The 13,450-nt window shown below is 41.3% G+C and overlaps 1 non-coding gene across 1 annotated transcript; it reads left to right on the top strand.

Moving 5' to 3' along the window:
• Nucleotides 1-12,247: 12,247 nt before the first annotated feature.
• On the top strand, nt 12,248-12,322 carry Trnas-cga (transfer RNA serine (anticodon CGA)). The gene has a single exon. It is a non-coding gene; the product is annotated as a tRNA-Ser (tRNA).
• Nucleotides 12,323-13,450: the final 1,128 nt, after the last annotated feature.

The raw sequence follows: 13,450 nt of genomic DNA, 5'->3' as shown, positions 1-13,450 counted from the left end.
CATCAATGTAATAGCAAAGGTTAATTTAAAAATATAGGCAACTGATCAAACGGGGGAGGCAAAGTGATGGTAAACTTGGTAGCACAATCCTTTAAACCTGCAGTAACGCCAAGAATGGCAATTATATAAAAAAAATTTTGAAACATACAATGAAAGCAGTAACATACAATAATAAAGCACAACGGCCAGTCACATACAGTGCACCAGGAATCGACCTCTGAGCGGGTCAGGCAAAAATACTATCGCGAGCGATGAGATAGGGAGCCATGAGTTGCATTCCCTTCACAATATGGTAACTCAGACCAGTGGCGGTCTAACGAATGACTAATGACAATCTTTCTGAGGCTACCTGACTCTGCCCGCAAATACTGTGCTTAGAGCGCCCGGAACGAGAAACGAATCATTACCACCAGAGTAGAAGAATCGTCAACCAACCTACAATTAAGAAAGCTGTCAAAACTACACGCCTCACCGGACAGCTGGGGCAAGGCGAGGAAACATAAACACTGCCGTTACATACATTAACCCCCAGTCATAGTTCATAACACCACTGGCTTACTTCAGTGACATACAGCGCGGCCGTTCTTGCTGCCTGTGTCCTACCATGGGATCCTACTCCTAGGCGCGGCTACAGTAGTCCATATTGCTGCTCAAGAGAGCGAGTTATTCCTGTCAACTGAAGTAAATGATTCTTTCTAAAGTAAGAGGAATGTCAATATACTTTACGGCATTATTATTTAAAACTTGGGATTTTTTGAAACAATATGTTGGTTTTGAAAGTAAGCCTAGTCACGGAATTGGAGCAGTTGCGGCTAGACTTTACATTTTGCAATTTTTCTCCACGCATGAAAAAAGTACATTTCCAAAGCATTCAAATTATAAATGTTATGAAGCCTGTTGATTGTTTATCTTTAGTAATCTAGAAAATGATTATCATTATTAAATATTCTAAATACAGATACGTCATTAACTGTTTTCTTTGGAGTCTTGCTACAAAACAAAAGTTACAAAGTTACAGAAATACATAAAATGCATGATAACTTTCTTTTCCTTCTGATTACGATATTCAAATTTTGTCTTTCATGCTATCGCAATACTGATATTCATTAACATTATCAGTTCCATAAGCAACAAATAGAACATGGTTTAACACAGACTATGAACTATTTTTAACCAATGCTATAAAATAACAAAACCCATTACGAAATGAGCTGCTTTACCCATGCAGAACAAATTCAGCTGTTAGTTTATAATACATTTCTTTTCATATTCCGGCCGGCCGGTGTGGCCGTGCGGTTCTAGGCCCTCCAGTCTGGAACCGCGTGACCGCTACGGTCGCAGGTTCGAATCCTGCCTCAGGCATGGATGTGTGTGATGTCCTTAGGTTAGTTAGGTTTAAGTAGTTCTAAGTTCTAGGTGACTGATGACCACGGATGTTAAGTCCCATGGTGCTCAGAGCTATTTGAATCAGTTTTTTCATATTGCGCATTATAAAAACACAATTAATTTTGTTAAGTAAGGTTTTGAAGTTAATAATTATACACATCTCATTTTATAATACTCAGTATGTGCGGAATGTAATGTTACAGATGCTTATTCTGTGGCATCGGTACATTCTGATAGTAATTCATATGGTCAATCTATCGTATCCTATAATTATACAGACGTAAAATATTAATTGTGATGCCTCTAATTTCTAATCATCGCCATTCATGACAGATAAGGACACCATAAATGCGGTCTTTATTTAACCTCTGAATTTAATACAAATCGGGGCCATTCATCACAATCCTTTCATGAAGCAGGTACAACTATACGGTCATTATTTTGAAACAAACGTTTCTGAGAATTTTTTAAAAGGCTTTTCACTCTTTCGTCGAATACTGTGATCCTAATACAGCGGTTCTGTTAGGACTCAGTGTTGGCTATCACAGCCTCAGCCTGCATCTTTTCCTTTCTAGTATTCTGGCTTTCAGATTTTTGGCATGGCTCCAAGGATCATTAGTAATATTAGAATAACACGTAACAAATAAATGTACTTTATACAAAGCATATTTTTTTGATATTCCCACATTTATTCTAATTATCATGAACTAGAGAGGCCCAAGTGCCATAAAAAACCATTAAAGTAGCAAAATTATTAATTTTGGAATATATTTTCTATAGAAACAAAATAATATCCTTGAGTTGAGTGATTTCATGAGGAGGTCAATTCATCCCATAATAGACTTAACATCAGGTAGCATTTAAAAATTTCTCACATTGTGATGCCGCCATGATTACGCCATCAATACCTCAATGCTTGCTTCAGTACTGAAACCTGGCTTGTTCATTCTACTGCCGGCCAGGGTGACCGAGCGGTTCTAGGCGCCACAGTCTGGAACCGCACAACCGCTACGGTCGCAGGTTCGAATCCTGCCTCGGGCATGGATGTGTGTGATGTCCTTAGGTTAGTTAGGTTTAAGTAGTTCTAAGTTCTAGGGCACTGATAACCTTAGAAGTTGAGTCCCATAGTGCTCAGAGCCATTTAAACCATTTTTGTTCATTCTACTAAGGGATCGAACATCACGCCAGTTGGTTGTCTCTTAAACTTTACGCTCCAAACAATGCTACGTTCCATTCATTCTTCCCAGTGTGCCAAGTGAGCAAATGTTAAACAGAAATGTTAAACAGAAGATACATTAAATAAATGTCGGTAACATTGAAATACTTGTTTACAGGTTTGTTGATTACATCTTATAACTTGAAAAATATGCTTTAAGCATACATAATAAATTTTAATACTCTCGCCCACAAAAAATATGCTTTTTGCAGTATATGGCTTTTGTTATCACAACCAACCAACATTCTTCTAGTTACCGCAATGTCTCTTGGCATGTACAACGTTCTACGTTCCTTTAACTGACTGGTATGTAGGATGTGACACTTCTAATGCATCTGGGTGAGGTACTCTGCTATTAAAATGCTATTCTTGAAAAATCTATATCTCATCATTATATTTTATGAGTTTTCTATCGTCTTCCTTTAAGATACACGTAGAATAGTCCAACACTTTCTAGTACTTCAGAAACTTAATCTATATATCTCCTTCCACACATTTGCTAAGTGATTTCACTTGCTTCAACCCATATTTCACTGCATTATACCCTGGCTCAAGAAATGACAACTGATACTTTTTCCTTTTGAGGTAATTTCATTTTTAGTAGATTCCCATCAAAACAATCACGCATCACCTTCACAAATCAATGATTATACGCTTTTTCAAATGGTTCAAGTGGCTCTGAGCACTATGAGACTTAACATCTGAGGTCATCAGTCCCCTAGAACTAAGAACTACTTAAACCTAGCTAACTTAAGGACATCACACACAGCCAAGCCCGAGGTAGCGGTCGCGCGGTTCCAGACTGAAGCGCCTAGAACCGCTCGGCCACTGCCACTTAAACTTTTTACCATTAACTTTCATGAATATATTGCCCTTCTCAAAATTATTAAGATGTCAGCTTTGTCAACAAGTAGATCCTTTCGTATAAAGAACTGATACGTAGATCTGGTGCCACAATTTCGATAACACTCAACACTGTTTCTTAATGACTCGTTTCTATTAACACTTCCTTCTTTATCAATCCATTGCTTTCCCCAGTGGCATCTATTAAACGTCTGTATTGGCAATACTCGGTTGGTTGGTTGTTTTGGGGAAGGAGACCAGACAGCGTGGTCATCGGTCTCATCGGATTAGGAAAGGATGGGGAAGGAAGTCGGCCGTGCCCTTTCACAGGAACCATCCTGGCATTTGCCTGGAGTGGTTTAGGGAAACCACGGAAAACCTAAATCAGGATGGCCGGACGCTGGATTGAACCGTCGTCCTCCCGAATGCGAGTCCAGTGTCTAACCACTGTGCCACCTCGCTCGGTCAGGCAATACTCGGACTCTCTATTATTTACGCCTGTATTTCATGGTTATTTTATTGTGAGCGCTGGACATATTTGCTAACATGCAAACATTGCATTTTTCTTGCACTGCTGGTGTAGTCTCAAGTTCCTGTTTGTTGGCACGTGGCAGTCAGTTAACATCTTTGAGAGATACCTGCCTCCCCTGGTAGAGGGACAGTTTTTGTCAAAGTGGGGCTGTAGCCTGTTTGTGTTTTTTGTGGGCAGATCTGGTGCCTGACCTCAGTGACGGGTGACCTCTCACCACCGCTGACCGCAGAGAATAGTTGAATATGATAATTTCTCCGTTTATGCATGATCATCAAAGAGTGAGATGGCATGGTGGTACCTCTCCAGTGGGATACAGTGGGGTGGCTTTCACTCCAAATATTTTAATGCATCCAGTCGAATGTGTCACTCCCATCATCACCATCATTGAGGTAAAGGTGGCTACCAGTCTGGGAGACACTACTCCAAGCTGGTATCCACCCTATGTATATTAAAGTAAGTTCTTCATACCAAGTGTTGAAGGTATGGCTGTGTTACCATATTATTATATTACAAGTGATATTCTCAGATGTCACATTGGCAGCAACTTTGAGCACACCAAGAGTGGAAGGTATGACTGTGTTACCATGTTGTTCCTCAAAAAAAGTGATATTCTCCGATGTCACACTGACAGTAGCACTGACCCTCCTTTCCATGTAGTTTTCTGGAGGCAGATAGTCGGGAAGGAAGAACTAAGAGTTGTGCATCTCCTGGCTGCTGTCTAATGTTGATGGGGTGCATCTGTGACTATTTTGGGAAAAAGTAGCTGTCTCAATCTACTTACTTGTTCTGGTACAGTACTTGAGTTGCCAATTTCGCTTTAAAAATGTGATTATTTTCTGAGAGCTGCTCAGATAATATATCTTGTTGCTTTTCCTCCATACATTCTTCCAGTAATTTGGAACTTCCTCAGAGTGTTAGCGTCACTTGGTGTGAATCCAGTCAGGGTTTAAAATCTTTGACGTCTGTCAAGTGGTTGTGAATTGTGTCCTTCAATTGCAGCAAATAAAAATCTGTTATAATGAAACTTGATTAAATTTCAAAATCCTTTAATTGTACCACAACGTTAACATGATTAAGCGAATCACTAACAAGTAGTATAACCTGTTGCAAATATAGGTTTATTGATCTCATTGTAACAATGTTGTTGGTGTGTACAGCGACGAAAGTCGCTGATCATTTACTTGTTGTTCAATGCAAGTAGCAAGCATTTCTCTCGCTTATCTTGTATGATTTTGGATTTGTTTACTGACTAGTGAGAGATGTTTCTATTTCCCCAAGGTTTCTAAGTTAGTTCTCGGTTTTTTATCTAGTGCGTTGTTTCATGATAATTTAGCCAATGCAGCATTCAGACGTAATAGGCAATAACATCTTCATACCAAGGTTGCATCATTATGCACGTCGAAGGGAGAGCGCTCTTTTAGTTAACTTTCCCGTCCACCATTCTCCAGGATCTTACTTCTGGTTCTTTTTATTGGCAGAAGTTAGAACGGCAGAGTGAAACACTTTTTGGGACACAAAAATGTTGTAGCAACCATTTCTGTGTCATTTTATTTTTGCCTGTGTATTAGTCTCCTGTAGCGTATGGTTTTGTTTTGCACGAGAAGTTGTACTTAGATTTGGTATCTTTTGTACGTGCCTTTATTTCGGGACCTTTCGTGGGAAAATTTATATTATGTATGAAGATCATTTTTTACAATTTTGTGCTCAGGGTCGCTGATTTATATTAAACTTGTTATAGCGATTACTGTATGATAGATTTTGACTCCATACCTTTCGTACTTATAAACGGATAGAGCTAGTCAAGCTTGATTTAGAGAAGCAATGAAAATTTCCAGACAGGAAGACCGAACGGAATCAGAAGAAGTCATGACGAAATTTTCTGTGATTTAGGTCTCAACAGCAATTGCGTTGCCTGAAATCAAGGAAACCGCACCGACAACCAAACAGAGTGAATCTAGTGCGACTTGGGACCATGGCACAGAGCATCTCAAATTTCGAAATCGCGAGGGTATTTCATTCTGGGTTACCCTGAAGTTAGAACAAGCGAAGGCTTATAGGAAACAAGCAGAGGAGGAACACAGGAAAGTGGAAGCAGACTGGAAACGAACAGAGGCAAATAGGAAAGAAGTTGTCGAAAATGACTGGAGGGGCAACACTCTTACGAAACCAGAATCAGATAGGAATAAAGCAGAAGCAAGAAATGAGCGCAAGAGACAGACAGAGAAGCTGAGGCAGATAGGAATGAAGCAGATGAGGAAGAAAGGAAAGCGCAGCCAGTCAGGAAATAAACACAAAGCACATAGGAAACGAGGATCAGAGGGAAATAGAAAGACCGAAGCAGGTAGCAGAAAAGCCGAAACAGAGAGGAAAAACTTTAACAAAGTGATGGAAGTTCTATATTTACAGCTCGATGGCTGATTCAAATCTGTTGACATAGCGCTGGTCGAGGTTTCAAAAATAGTTCAGATGTTCGGATGTGTGTGAAATATTATGGGACTTAACTGCTAATGTCATCAGTCCCTAAGCTTACACACTACTTAACGTAAATTATCCTGAGGACAAACAAACACACCCATGCCCGAGGGAGGACTCGAACCTCCGCCGGGACCAGCCGCACAGTCCATGACTGCAGCACCTCAGACCGCTCGGCTAATCCCGCGAGGCTCAAAAATAGTAGACAGCAGTGTTACCCTGCTAGCCTACACTGACTCCAATTCGAAGAAATTAGAGGACACAAACACGTCGCTTTCTCCAAGAATGAGGTCACCAGAGGAGCAAACTGAACATGAAACTGGGGGAACATATCATTTCTTAGAACCTGAGGAGCTTACGTAGAGAGGCTAACGACAGAGAGAGTGAGCAACCAAGAGTCGCGGAGCAGTTCACGATTCTGGTAGAGTGTGGGCTGAAAGTCAGAAAGTCAGTTATCAGCGGCATATTTGTGAGTTCGGAGCCTAGTGGGTCTAATGAGCACGCGTCCGGCGTAACTCCCGCTGCGCTGCAACATTTAAGTATGTTGACACTCGCTAACGCAATCACATTTGCACGTTGATATGTAAGTCGTGAATCTGGAAAGACGGGAGTCTGTCTGCAAGATGCCTTGCCGTTGAGTGCATCGTGTATGTCGGTGGCTCCCTATCATGTATAAAACTGTTCTCGATGGTGAGACTAATTACAATATGAATGTTGACACTAGAAATATTGTGAGGGATTAGTGTACAGAACTGTTGTCTGTGCCTGTCAACAGGCATTACCTTGATGACAAGCACTTCTTATCACTGAAGAAACTACTCACCTTCACCAGAGGCTCTAAGCACTATAGGACTTAACATCTGAGGTCATCGGTCCCTTATACCTAAAATTACTTAAAACTAACTAATCTAAGGACATCACACTCATCCATGCCTGTGGCAGGATTTGAAACTGCGACCGTAGCAGTAGCGCGGTTCCAGACTGAAGCGCTTAGAACCGCTCGGCCACAACGCTCGGCTTCCACATTAAGAAGTGGATTGAGCAGTTTAAAAACAGCCTGCAAAAACTCCTGGACAGTTTATTTTATATAGTTGAAGTTCCTCAGCAGTCACATAAACGAGGATTTAATCGCGAAGGCCTCACCTGTTACAGGGGACTGTACATCAACATAGAAATTGAATCTGAACTTATGAAGCTATACTGAACAAATGCAGAACAAAATATGGTGCGAATAAGCACAATAAAAGGCCAACCACTGACCGCAACACGCTTTCAAACTTACTGAAAGTAAGTCGGTTGTGAGCTCTGCAACATCCATGTACTAATTTATATTTATGTGACAAACCCTATTTTTAGGGCTATATTTTAATTTTGACAAATAGATCTATGCAGACATTTGTAATAACGGCGATGATACATCAGTCCATACTAATGTAAAATTTCCACCTTCTGAAGGGGACAAATTTAAATTTGTTGAAACCTAGGTAAAGAATTATTTATCCATTGCAACTGGTCGGCTGTTTATAAGTTTATTACGTGGAACCGTTGCTGTTGTGCAGCTATGTTTAAAATGCTGAAATTACTGAAAGTACTTCGTCGAGATCATAAAACAGAATCAGCGTCTTGATCACCAGAACAGTGGTGTCGCCTTATTCAACTTTTCATTGACATTTTGCCAGCAGATCGAAAGATCCCCTGCCCTATGCTGAAAAGAATGATCTGGAGGCATTTCAGTTCATACTAGCATATCTCGATGACTATGTGAGTTCAGCAAGGGAAAGGTATCAGTGAAGAAGTTCACAGGAGAATGCGTGCGCGGATGGCAATGTAGGTGAAAGTATCAGCGGCAGACAGCCTCAAAATCGGAACAGTAATGGGCGGGATGAGAGGCGGTGACGCCGGCCGCTGTGGCCTAGCGGTTCTAGGCGTTTCAGTCCGGAACCGCGCGACCGCTACGGTCGCAGGTTCGAATCCTGCCTTCGGCATGGATGTGTGTGATGTCCTTAGGTTAGTTAGGTTTAAGTAGTTCTAAGTCTAGGGGACTGACGACCTCCGATATTAAGTCCCATAGTGATCAGAGCCATTTGAACGATTTTGAGACGTGCTGACACTAGGAGAAGACTCTCCATCCGGCAGAGAGAGCGGGAATTGAAGCAGTGGAAGTAGGCGAACTAGGAAATCAAGCTCCGGAACATAATTAAATAAATTTCCAAACAATGAGCAGGAAATGAGAGTAGACGGTGGCGAAACCTACGCTATATGCTTAAATATGACGGGGTCAGAGACAACCTGTCGGCCGATATAGGCAACACTGAAAAAGGATCGTCTACAGTAATAGTTATTAAAATTAATAAAAAGTCCTTGTTGGTGTTAAAGCAGTAAGATTATACATAATTTCTCTCTGGACACTATTGGTTGCTACTATTGGCTGTTGGGGTAAGTCTGACGGAAAATTGTGCGTTGTATCTAGACGAATCCAATTACTTTTTTTCTGTTGAATGTCTGTATGCACATGTTTGCGTGTCTTACAGCCTCATGGCATGATAATCCTAATGACCAACAATCATCAGCAGATCCTGATTTTTACTTCTTCTTCCTTTCAGAAGTATCAAGGGCGTGCAAGGTAACACAGCGTAATGTACTGTTAATCAAAACTTGTTTTCTTTATGGCACATCACCTCTTTATCTTTTGTCATCAGATCCGTATATTGTATCAGGCAAGTTTTTGTTGTAAGGCGGTAAATTTTCTTTTCGGAAACCATTAGTTTCTCCCAGTTTTTCAGAGATGAACTGTGTCCTAATGGGTGACTTTCGTGTTTGGCATGATGAGGACTTATATTCTGCTTTGTGTTATAATGCACTGCAGATTTTATTCTGAGATTTTTCCTTACCATCAGCTGCATATCATTCTCTGGGGTACGTATCGAGGCTTGATGAGGTTTTGTCGGATGCTAGTCTTTGCCAATAGGTCACTGAACGCTCTTGAGCATATTTATGTTAGGACTTCTCTCTTCTTCTGTGTCATCTTTGTATGTCCACTTATCTCTGTGACTAGAATATGTGGTCTGATTTTCAGTACACCAGCCTTGCAGAGCTTGCTATACATAATGCTCATCTCACATCTCATCTCATTGAGAGACCTTACGGTACAGCACTGGTAAACTATTAAACGTAAGATTTTTCGGTGCAATGAGATTTGTTTAAGACGTGGTAAAAGGATTGTCTGAAATGTTATTTCAAATTAACGTTTCCTGTGGAAGCCGTATTTTGATTTGCTGTAGTTTGTGATGAAGTAAATTAACGACAGACAGCAAACTAAAGCTCCTTTTATGAAATTCTTCACGGTTCCACATTAGTATTCATTCTAATTTTCTCATCACGGTCAATTTCGTGTCTCGATTATCATGTGTCGCGGTAAGGCTGTGTATAGTTCCAAAAATCGTTTACTGAATCTTACGACCGGTTTAAACGCAGATGAGCTGCGAGCAGGTGCGTGTAGGGGCAACGCTACCTGATAGAGTGAAAGCTTCCTACCCCCAGATCCTAGGCAGTTACCAATCCCCCCACGCCCTAAGCCACAAAGGGACTCCTCGCACGAGCCTGTTGTTAACAATTTGACAGCCAGCTCAATGTAGATGTCGAAAGACAATAGAGTTCGGTGATCTTTAAGACACAGAAGTGATTATCCTTTCAAAGAAGCGCAGCTATGCCAACAACATGAATTAACTCAGATGCGCCTCAGAGAAAAACGTTTTCATTAAGAAACTTCCTGGCAGATTAAAACTGTTTGCCCGACCGAGACTCGAACTCGGGACCTTTGCCTTTCGCGGGCAAGTGCTCTACCAACTGAGCTACCGAAACACGACTCACGGCCGGTACTCACAGCTTTACTGCTGCCAGTACCTCGTCTCCTACCTTCCAAACTTTACAGAAGCTCTCCTGCGAACCTTGCAGAACTAGCACTCCTGAAAGAAAGGATATTGCGGAGACATGGCTTAGGCCGGTATAACACTATCAAATTTCTTTGTCAAAGGTTTGATCAAAGATGTGATCCAATATTCCGTCCAGCTAGAAGGGGGATTACACTGTCATCAAATTTTTCGTCAAAGTTCAAGATGGCTGACAACAACTTGTTATTAACCGCAGCAGTTGTACGTACCCCAATTGCATTGTGTACACGTGCGGAAAAGAAGTGGGGGAAAAAATGGAACCATACATACGAGGTTGACAGTCTTAAAAGTCCTGGGATTACAACTTGATAATAAATTCAGAACTGCAGAAAGACCTTAACAAATCTGTATTTGAATTCGAGTGTTAGCAGACATAGGCAACATAAAAATGAAAAAGCTTGCATACTTTGCCTATTTTCATTCCATAATGTCATATGGGATAATATTTTGGGATAAATCTTGAAGTCAAACAAAAGTTTTCAGAGTCCAAAAGAGTGTAATACGTATTATTTGTGGAGTAAATTCACGGACGTCCTGCAGAAACTTCAAAGAACTGGGTATACTAACTACTGCCTTTCAGTATATTTACTTCTTAATGAAATTTGCTGTAAATAATATATCTCTTTTTCCAACAAACAACTCAGTTCATACATACAGTACCAGGAACAAAAATGATCTGCACAAGGACTTAAAAGCACTTACTTTAGTTCAAAAAGGGGTCCACTACTCAGGAACACTCATCTCCAATAATTTGCCAGGAAACATAAAAAATTTAGTTAGAAATAAAGATCAGTTTAAAAGGAGCCTGAAAGACTTACTACTGGCCAACTCCTTCTACTCCATTGGCGAAATTTTTAATAGAAACAAATGATGTATTGTATTTATTCATACTATTAGTATTGTTATTTCAGCTTAAAAAATCGACATGTTCCACATCCATGAGGATCTCCTCAGCACGGATCTATGGAACGAAAAACTAATCTAATCTGGGTGAAGCCGTGGGTTTTACGACGACACGATAAAAGCATTCAACAAAACTTGTTACGTGAGCTTACAACGGAAGACGTCAAGTCGTACATCAATTACTCAAGAATAGATGAGCATACATTTCTGTATGTGCTCAATGAAGTGTATCCTCATATCACAAAGCACAATATTCACTTAAGAACTGCTACATCTTCACAAGACAGGCTCACTGTAACACTCCGATTTCTTGACACAGGAGAGGGTTATGTTAGGTTAGGTTAGGTTAGGTCAGGTCAGGTCACGTCTCCAATCTTCTTGATCTATTTTGTATTCAGGGCGCCTCACGTTGTAAAGCGCCTCATCAGTTTCAGACATCTCTATTAATTTTGTAGTTGTCGGCCCAATTGTATTTACCGGCAATGGCTATAAAAACACTACAGACGAGAGAACGCTGCAGCGATGCTAGCGCTCCATGTGGTAACATGTCACATTGCAGTGAACAGAAGACAAGCGGTTTCTTTGATCAAATATACAGCTAGGCCCTATTACACTATCAAATATCTTTGACAAAGATACTGGTCAAAGATATTGGACAAAGAAATTTGATAGTGTAATACCGGCCTTAGCCACAGCCTGGGGGATGTTTCCAGAATGAGATTTTCACTCTGCAGCGGAGTGTGCGCTGATATGAAACTTCCTGGCAGATTAAAACTGTGTGCCCGACCGAGACTCGAAATCGGGACCTTTGCCTTTCGCGGGCAAGTGCTCTACCAACTGAGCTACCGAAGCACGACTCAGGGCCGGTACTCACAGCTTTACTTCTGCCAATACCTCGTCTCCTACCTTCCAAACAGTAAAGCTGTGAGTACCAACCGTGAGTCGTGCTTCGGTAGCTCAGTTGGTAGAGCACTTGCCCGCGAAAGGCAAAGGTCCCGAGTTCGAGTCTCGGTCGGGCAAACAGTTTTAATCTGCCAGGAAGTTTCATATCACCGCACACTCCGCTGCAGAGTGAAAATCTCATTCTGGGAACGTTTTCATTGTTAATCTGCAAAATAAACCTACGTAAAGCAATTCATTTTTGTGAAGAACAATTTTATTTATTTCTGAAACGTTAGATATACCCATAACAATAATTCGCAGTACGTTCCAGTTTTTGGTAATTGTTTGACGTAGTCAGTTTCTGGGATGACTAAATGAAGTGATGAACTAGTTACGGCAATTTTTACTCTGTTCAAAACATGGATGCAGCGGTGATGTGGTTTTACTGTTGCAAAGCACCAAACGACATTGTTTCATTTATCTGCCAGTGTCTCCTCGTTATTTTATTGTCAGTACTGGGCATAGTTGCAAGGGAGGAAGGCTTTGCATTTTCCCACAGCGAAGGCATGCTTCCAATAACGTCCCATGTTCCTGTTCGTTGACAGAAGGCGGTCAGTGAATTTCATTAGGAGAGACGTCTACCCCTGGTAGCTGAGTGGTCAGCGCGACAGAATGTCAAACCTAATGGCGGGGTTCGATTCCCGACTGGGTCGGAGATTTTTCACCCCTCGCGGACTGGGTGTTGTGTTGTTCTAATCATCATCATTTCATCCCCATCGACGCGCAAGTCGCCGAAGTGCGTCAGATCGGAAGACTGGCACCCGGTGAACGGCCTACCCGACGGGAGGACCTAGTCACACGGCATTTATTATCTATTAGGACAGACAGGCCTCCCCTGGCAGATTGGCAGTTTTCATGTACGTGGGGCTACAGCTTACCCCATGCTTTTTTTGGCAGAGCAGGTGCCCGTTATGACTAAGTGCAGAGGGTACTCTACTGCCACGGTCATCCCCAGAGAGTAACTGAGTCTGACGTTCCTGCCTTTTCTTCACGAACATCAAAGGATAAGGCACCACGGTGCCACTCAGTGTTGGAAAGTTGATTACCTTCACTCAAAATATTTTGGTGCATTCTATCGAATATGTCACTCCCACTACTATGTGTGGTACAAACAAACTGACCAATCGAGCAGTCACTGCTGAAAGCCAGTATCAACATCATTATTGTTAATTTGCACTTTGTACACCAAGAATGGAATGTTTTAAA

Source organism: Schistocerca nitens, chromosome 8, assembly GCF_023898315.1.
Source record: "Schistocerca nitens isolate TAMUIC-IGC-003100 chromosome 8, iqSchNite1.1, whole genome shotgun sequence".
Lineage (NCBI taxonomy): Eukaryota > Metazoa > Arthropoda > Insecta > Orthoptera > Acrididae > Schistocerca > Schistocerca nitens.
Note: the sequence above shows the minus strand (reverse complement) of the source record. Positions and strands in the feature narration are given on the sequence as shown.